The sequence below is a fragment of the Bombus impatiens genome, unplaced genomic scaffold (genome assembly GCF_000188095.3).
Source record: "Bombus impatiens unplaced genomic scaffold, BIMP_2.2 scf_0200, whole genome shotgun sequence".
Taxonomy (NCBI): domain Eukaryota; kingdom Metazoa; phylum Arthropoda; class Insecta; order Hymenoptera; family Apidae; genus Bombus; species Bombus impatiens.
The window spans coordinates 250,091-258,740 of record NT_176619.1 but is presented as its reverse complement, the minus strand read 5'-3'; the positions used below and the strand labels follow the sequence as shown (position 1 = coordinate 258,740).

General features: G+C 35.1%; 1 long non-coding RNA gene across 1 annotated transcript in view; it reads right to left on the bottom strand.

The window, feature by feature from the left end:
• Window positions 1-3,833: 3,833 nt before the first annotated feature.
• Window positions 3,834-8,650, bottom strand: part of LOC117151408 — a 20,115-nt gene continuing 15,298 nt past the window's right edge. The window contains exon 3 of the long non-coding RNA XR_004461304.1: window positions 3,834-3,846. This is a non-coding gene — a long non-coding RNA (uncharacterized LOC117151408). The remainder of the gene's footprint in view (window positions 3,847-8,650) is intronic.

Sequence of the window (8,650 nt, the reverse complement as noted above, 5' to 3'; positions counted from 1 at the left end):
TCCGCGGACAAAACTGCACGCACTCTGCACAAACTTTTGGTCAAGTTGGCGAATCTTCTACGACGATGAGAAGGAAATTAGAGGAATTTTTCGGCTATTTCAATTATTTTAATTAGCCGGTAATTAGAAAAACGTGGCAATGTTCTCCACCGCGGTACCAAAATTTCGTGTATGCCTCGACTAGTAAAAGGAATTTTTCAATCTCATATTCTTCGCAATCTAAAGCTACTCTTCGATGTTTGTGGCTGACCAATGAATTTGCAGTTCCTGGACCTTCCATATCTCAGAAACTAATTGCAAACTCAACTTGAAAATTTGTTATCACTGACGTCTCACTATGAGAAATACTTTGGCGCAATATTCAGTTCCAAAATCACGAGACCAATAGTAGATGATTTTTTGGCTCACTTCATTCCTGTTGAAAGTCTACCCTGAAGCCCATTTTTGAATGAAGATATTAAAATAGCTATCGTTGCATGCTTATCGTCTGAATTTAATATTTGCTTTATTCGTTCGGTCGATTAATTATACGACCCTAAAGTGGAGAAGAATTTTATTTATAACTAGATCACGGATGTTTATACAAATTCGTATTTTTCGTAATTCAAAAAAGATGCAAACTAGGTAGAAATTGGTTTCACCGATTGGATATTATGACGTATTGTTTGCCTTGGATATCGTGTACATTTTTGACCATTACCTGCCCTCTGCAAATTTTTGCACTTTGAAATTTTCCATAAATTGTTTGTTTCTAACAAATAAGAAAGTTGTCATTATTAGTAAATAACGAAGATGTCGCGTAATTAGAGACGTACAGCGACTGAGAAAAGTACTCGCAAATGCTACTATTTTCCAGCGAAATGTTTTTTTTTTTTATTAGGGTGTACGTCTCATTTTTTTCGAGTATCAAATTTCTTGCACCTGATTAATTAGTATATAAATGATATAATAATAATAAGAATAATAATAAGAATGGCGAAGATAAAATTGTAAAAAAGCTCTTTGTAACGCGACACATTGGAAGGAATTCCGGGAACACAAGTGTGCCATTTCATCCCGGATAAAGTCGATTTTTATAATTCTTCCATAAAATAGAAAATAAAGTAATAAGGGTACGGCTGGCAGCCAGTAATTAAATCCTAAAAAAATCGTAAAATAAAATCAGAGCGCACATGGAAGAAAAAAATTCTACTAAAAATAGCTCCGAATATGGAAGGAAAAATTTTCCAATGGACATTTGTAAAAACGCCCTGTTTGAATTTCGTCGGATCAAAATACATCGTACAAAAAGAAAATTGGCACTTTTTTTTACCCATATAGAAAACTCCGCCAAAAAAGGCAACGTTGAATATATTACGTTAGCTTTTTTTATTCAAAACTATTCCAAGTGTTAATTACGATTTGTTTTATATCAAATGGTATACAAGGAGATCGATCTCATTATATTATAAAGATCATTATCCAATAACAATGACGTTAATAGAAAGTAGCTGCAGCTTTGTCGAAAAAATCTACAGTTTTGCCAAACAAAAATGAATGGCCTTAATTAGTTATCTGTCAATCCACGTGCAAAACGACATGATAATTTGATTTGGACGGTAGTTTGGCAAAAGCAAATTTTGCTAAACGATGATACTTGAGTTGCTTCGGTATCCTCCTAATTGAAATACCATTGTTTCCGCTACCTCATATTAGGTACCTGTTGATAGCTTATAATTGATGCGTTAATACGATAACGCGTGACGCGTTAATACGTCGATTATCACACTGTGAAAACCACTATGAAAACATTAACGTCATTTATATCTTCTGCTTTGATTTCCAGCGCGCGTTTTTATAACGCAGCTAATTTTTCGAAGGCGACTTTCAGCGAATACTTCAACAACATTTGGCCACGGTCGCGCTTCCAAAGCGGTACTCGACAGCTTAATGAAGCGTCTTTAAAACATCTGGAATGTTGACTTGTTAAGATGAATTCGAACTTCGCATGTGATTGAATTTACTACTCGCGTACAGGAATATATGTGTGTATATATGTACATAATGTGTGTATAGCAAGCAGGCAATCACAGTTTCCTTTTAATCTCAAAGTTCAGCTTCCTACTATAGACGCGTATTTGCTATACATTTTTTGCTATACACGACGAATGAAGTTTAGTTGATGATATTTCGGGCTTACATACCGGCAGCTTAGCTTGCAATTGGTATTTGAGTTTCTGTGTCAGATTACGAAAGTTCTGCAGCTGTTTGCGAACGAACGCATCTTCATTATGGATACGTCGTCTTGGGTACACTGCATGTTTGAGTACACATTATAGGGAATTCTGATGTTAGGTGTACCGTTGATTATTTTTGTCGTATACATTTTCCTAACACTTTGCAGCAATTGATGCGATCGCAGGAGATACTCACGAAAGTATTTAAACATTTAACACAAAATTTTCCAATGAAGATATTATCTACGCTGTACGAACCTTTTGAAATTTCGTTAGCGCGTAATCAGGTACGACTATCGCAATTATAATAATAAATTTCCAAGTAAATGTTGTCAAGTTTCGAAAAAAATAAAAATTCGTACAAAATATATTGTTTCGTTAAAAAGCAACAAGAAAATCTCTTTTATTGTCCTACAACAGCCCCAGAAAAATTGATAGCACAACAAACGATCAATCTTTCTATTACGGTTGGCTATGTTCTATTGTATATTAACTCTACAAATAAATTTGATCGTGTCACGATATTGTAAAATAATTTTGATTTCTGGGTCTTTGCAATTTTATAACTAAATTGTATTCTGTCAAAAATAAACAAATACCACATACTTCTGAGCGAGGCAATCTCTTGTTAACTATCTCGTAACTACCTCATAACTATCTCATAACTATCGCACAGTCTAACACGATGCGACCTACTCATGTCACGTTTCACTACGGATGGGCTAACATCGTTCTTGATCTTTCTATTTGTAATCTTTCAACTAAATTGCTTTCTGTCAAAAATAACCAAGTGTCCACATACGTTGGAGCGGCAATATATACATATAATCTCTCGTTAACTATCGCATGACTCTTATAACTATCAAAGACTGACATGATTGACCTATTCATGTCACGTTCCAGAATAGATGGGAATAACGGGAGAAATAAAAGAGAGAGATTGAATTATTTGTTTGTGGCATATAGCAATCTTGTATAAATGATTATACAATGTATAATAAATATATTGTATAAATAATGTAGAATTTATTTCTCCCCTCTTTTTGTGTATTTATTGCAGAGTGGACTGTCTAATTGATAAAACCGTATTGAGCATGTCTAGACAATCTTTCAAATTTTATTCGTCAAGCAAAGAGTTAAAAATGTTCATTTATATGGCCAGCAAATCTTTATAACATTCATTATACGTCAATTTGAAGCTTGAAGTTACTCGAAACCAGCTGCGAAACTTACTTTCTAAGCTACATTTACATCTTGTTATTTTATCAAACCATACAAACAATTTTACTGTTTAAGTGAATTTTATTAACATATAGAGATAAACATACTTAATTTAATGTAAAAATTCCTTCCGTTCGATTTTGCGCCGAGGAATTTCGGTACACACAAAAATTTTCAAAGACGAATATTTATTAATTTCATGCAACTTAGAATTCGCTAATCAGCGTGCAGCTCCAGTATCAAGATCAAAGACGAATTCTCCCACCGCATTTCATAGATAAATAACTAAAACAAATAACTATGCTACAAAATTGCGAATAAGTTTTCCCGGTATTAGATCAAAGTATACAGAACGTATATATACGTCGACTGGATTCGATAGAAATTACAGAACGTATATATACGTCGACTGGATTCGATAGAAATTACAGAACGTATACATACGTCGACTGGATTCGATAAAAATGTACAGAACGTATATAAACATCGTTGCTCGGATCCAAAGCGTTAACACTTTGATTGCCACGCCGAAATCACATGTTTCGCTCAGAACGCCACGGGAGTATTTTTATTATTCAAAGCATATTGACAAAATAATAATAAATCGATGGTGTAAGACAACATTCTTCCCAATGGACCGTTTATCTTCTTGGTGGTCACGGGTGACCATCGTGGCACCTTGGTAACAGTCGATAGCGACATATTATAACGAGGCTTCGGTTATTTCAACAAACCATTGGCATTCGTTATTTCGTCGTAAGCAAAACGTGCAGAATATATTGTCGAAACGTGTAGAAGATATTAGTAAACGGTATTTGCTCGTTCTATATGTAATAGTAAGGTATGTTCACACTTCTAACTTCAATTATACGATTATAAAGCAGCATTTACGATTATTTCCTATGTTGTGTTTATAATAATATTCGTAGATTACCCCTGAAAGATGTGGATGCAAACACAGTGCACAGTTACATGCAAGATTTGTTCTCATTTTGTTTTATCGATGTTCTAATAAAAATGTTTAATTGCTCAATGGGGCACTTTTTATTTCAAAGTATCTTCTATTTATCGGTTATATTCAAAATGCCCTATCTGTCAATTTTCATACAATTTTTACAATTGTAAGAAGTTCAAGCGCTCTGGTCACCAATGACCACGATGGCGTCACAAGAGAAACCGTGACCGGTCATATATGACCAATGTGGCAATCAGAGTGTTAATACTATGAACCAACACATTCGACGTTTCTGATAATGTTCGAATCTCCATGAAGCAAAAGTTACACCAATACATTAAATCATACATCTTCTTCATACACGCATTTTCTTTCGTTTCGATCACGAGCGTCAGTTACGAGAGAGATTAACGCATTTGAAGCTACACCCTTTTGTCGAGGGTAGAAAATCCGATTGTATCTTTGATGAAAGATTTGGTCTGTGCGTAAGTTCACATTCGGTTCTGTAATCGTTTATCTCTCTGACTTAGTAGTAATGGATGTCATCATCGTTTATGGCAGAAGGAAGGGCGGGCCAAGCCGAAGGGTGAGGTTGACTATCAGGGTTGCCTTTTACTTTCTTATCGGCGTCCTGTCAGGAACCAAGCCGCTGGTCGTTATACGTGCCGACGACTATCGACTTCATCGTGTCACTTTTAAATATCCTATAACTTTCCGCTTTGCACGATATTTTGGCATTTTACGATTTTATTGTAAGTATATTTGTGTCGATTTTGATAGAAACTCGCGTGTGATGTACTTTTGGAAAAAGTATTTGTCACGTATTTTTTTACGCATTTGTATTCACGTTGAAGAGGTAAAAACAGCCCCGAGTTACCATTAATAACGTCATCAATGTTTCGCTTTTTTTTATTTTTTATATATTTTTCAATGGAATATTATGGAACCTTCGTATTAATAACAAAAAGGAGAAAAATCGTGTATTTTAAATAACGATACGAAACAATATTTATTTGAATAATGTATAATTAAAGAGAGAGAAAATAAACGACACACGTGAAACATAAAAATAGATAAAGGATTAAAATATAAATATTCTTGCCTTTGGATTATTATATAGCCTTTTATATAGCCTAAAAGTTCTCAAATTTTTTATTGCTATGCTTAGTCTGTTTATTTTCGATTGTTTGTGTAACGCAACCGATATTTTCATTGAATCGTTCGTGGAAGCACAATAGCTTAACCACCATATTCTGTTAAGCTAACATCAATAGATTTTTATTTATAGACTCGCGTTAAGTCCATTGTACACATCGAACAAAATATCGAATATACTACACTCTATGCAGCAGTTATTTCGTCTGAGCACTTTAAAAAACACAATGTTTCAAATTCTCTTATTGAAAATCGTTCCCAACAATTTCTGCATTGATAAAGGCTTGTCATAGTTTGAGAAGACAGATAGAAAAAGCGATACAAGTAAACGTTTGCTAGCAATGAAATTTCAGCATCGATTCTATTCAAAAAAACAGCCTGAGCCGCAATCAGCGAGATCATCGTAATCCCTAAATTGTTCCATCGATTTTATATTGTTTTTTTTTTTCTTTTTATCGAATAAGTGAAATCGAGTTTTCTCGTGCTAATTGATTTGTTGTTTTTACGAGAGGAAGCCGATCAGAAACCTTGAGAACTGTCAGCACCAAGAAGTCAACTTCTAAAGCGGCAGGTGGGAGAGACAAGGTTTAATAAAGATCATAATCAGTTTGGCACGTTCAATTAGTGACTATCAATTAGCAAAGAACACTGAGGTTTCTCAGAACAATCACAGACTGTTAGCTTAGTGCAGTTTCAATGGAGACTTACAAATAGTTGTTCAATGTAGAACAGAGGGATTTAGCACATTCATCTATTTTAGTCAAACTCAACCAGTGGTCTCAGCAATCTCAATTCATGGGACTAAGTTTTAGTCGAAGTTTTAGTGCAGCCTCGATCAGTAATCGCATAGCCTCCCGTTAGTCTCACTCGGGGCATTTCAATTCAAATGAATTAAGAATAAACGATAACGAGAGAAAAAAATTATCATTTCCATTCACAGAGAATGAATTCGCCTTAGTTTGAAGTATAACGTTTATGGCAGTCAGATGTTTTATATTGATCGTATTTCTTTTATCGTATTTTATTAGGAGAAACACGTTATCGACTAAGAGTACATTTCTGGTGCTGAATGAGATGCTCTTAGAAGAAAATTCTTTCCATCGTTACATCTGCCTCTGAAAATTTCTTTTTCATTTTAGTTATTCCGTATATTACAATCAATTCTCGTTGAGAATTATAAACAAGTTAGGCTTACGTATTACAATGATACGGGGAGTAATTTTAAATTACTTACAGTTGATTCCATGCGAGTGAACGTTCTGTTTCAGCTGAATCTCTTGTGTAATTCTAGGGGTAGTGCCTTTTTAGTTTACGTTCAACAGTCGTGTGACTACTGATTTTGGACGATTTTTTACAGGTTTCTTGACTATTCTTAATAGTACAGATTGAAATGAAATTTATATGCTACAATTCCTCGTTTATATTTGGGTCTCCCTTCCAACTAACGTAGGTCTAAATGACAATTAACGTGGCTTTCTATAGCAACAATTTTTTACCCAGTCTTAAGTTCCATCGTTTACTAATTAACCGGTCGAACTTTTTGTCTTTTAACATCAGTTGCTTGCACTTTGCTCTACTCTGGCGCTTTCGTATTAGTCTTCTATCGAGTAAATTGCCCATGTACTTAACTGTATAGTTAATTAGAATTGTGAAGTTAGGAATAGTCACTGGTGGACAAGATTGTCCGCATAATGTAAAAGTTATGTGAGTGGGTTCATCTTCGTTTATTTTGAAACGTCATTTCAACGAATCACCTTCCATAGCATCGAAATTACTGTCTCGATTCCTTTTATTATTTTTAAAAAGTTTAGCTTTGTCCCGATAAGTTCCCTCGTAACTGAGACACCCTGTATATGTACGTAATTGCTGATAGAAGACTTATCAAAGTTGCAGAGTGAATCACGAGGAACAGGATAGTCATACATCTCCGTTACTTGTCATTGTACGAAAAAATTCCTCACTATTAATGATTACGTACAATTGACTTGCTTAAAGGCTTGTAATTTCGAATATCGTGTTTTCACGATAATCGCGTTAAATACGATACGTGGTTTACTTAAAACCTGATGTAAGTACATATGTATGTAGTTCGTATCTTTGCCATGACTCTGCTTGACCCTTCAACGGTTTCCATCATTCGCTCGCAACATAGTAGTGAATCGTAGCTGGGTTTTATATTTACGAAACGTTGAGATATTCTTGCACAAGACAGAAATCTTAGACCTGGAACCTTCAGTTTCGTATTATTGCGAAGCTCAAATCATACTCCAAATGAGACGACACGTGTGTTTTGAGCAACTGTGACGCACGTTGTTGTTTTCTTTCATTTCGCTCTCCTTTCGTCCGAATATTAATATGATGTTCAAACGAGACAATATTTGTTACAAGTTTACTGTCCATACCAACAGTCAAAGAGGAGATAGCAAAATATAGCGACAGATATAGCAAAAGAGTCGACAAACATCGAAACCCCCTAATTACTGGACTACTCGATACGTCGGACCAGATCCGCAGGCTGAAGAGACACTACCCGCTAGACCTAAACGCTAGATTCAATTAGTTATCTAAATTAAGTAATATTTACTTACTTATAAATTATACTTATCTATATTAAGTATTAACTTATTGTAAATAATTAGCCATGTCACTGCGGCACGCCAGAAAAAATTACTGAAACTTCTCAATGCGAGAATTGATTGTAAGTCAAACGTTGTTGCCGGCAAGAAGTTGTTTACTTTTTTTCAAACTACAATAAGTGCATCATCAAGTACACAGTGTTGATAATTTCGAAACGACATTAGAAACTATGGAAACCTACATTGTGCTTTTAATGTAACTCTTTCATGGTCGGCAATAAGGTCAAGTTACTGTCTGAAGCATCGTAAGGGAGCGCAAAGATATCGCAACGTGATGTTGGGTGTATCCACTTCATCTTGCATTGTAGTCTCACCTTGGCCAGAGCCGCTCATTGCCTGCCTTCGATCGTACACTTCTATCGCGTTGAACGATCGAATCCTGCGAGGATAAGAATACGTGCCTACGGATATACATCCATATCGAGATGTCTGTTGGCATGAGCGATAAGAGTGGCTCGTGAAATAAT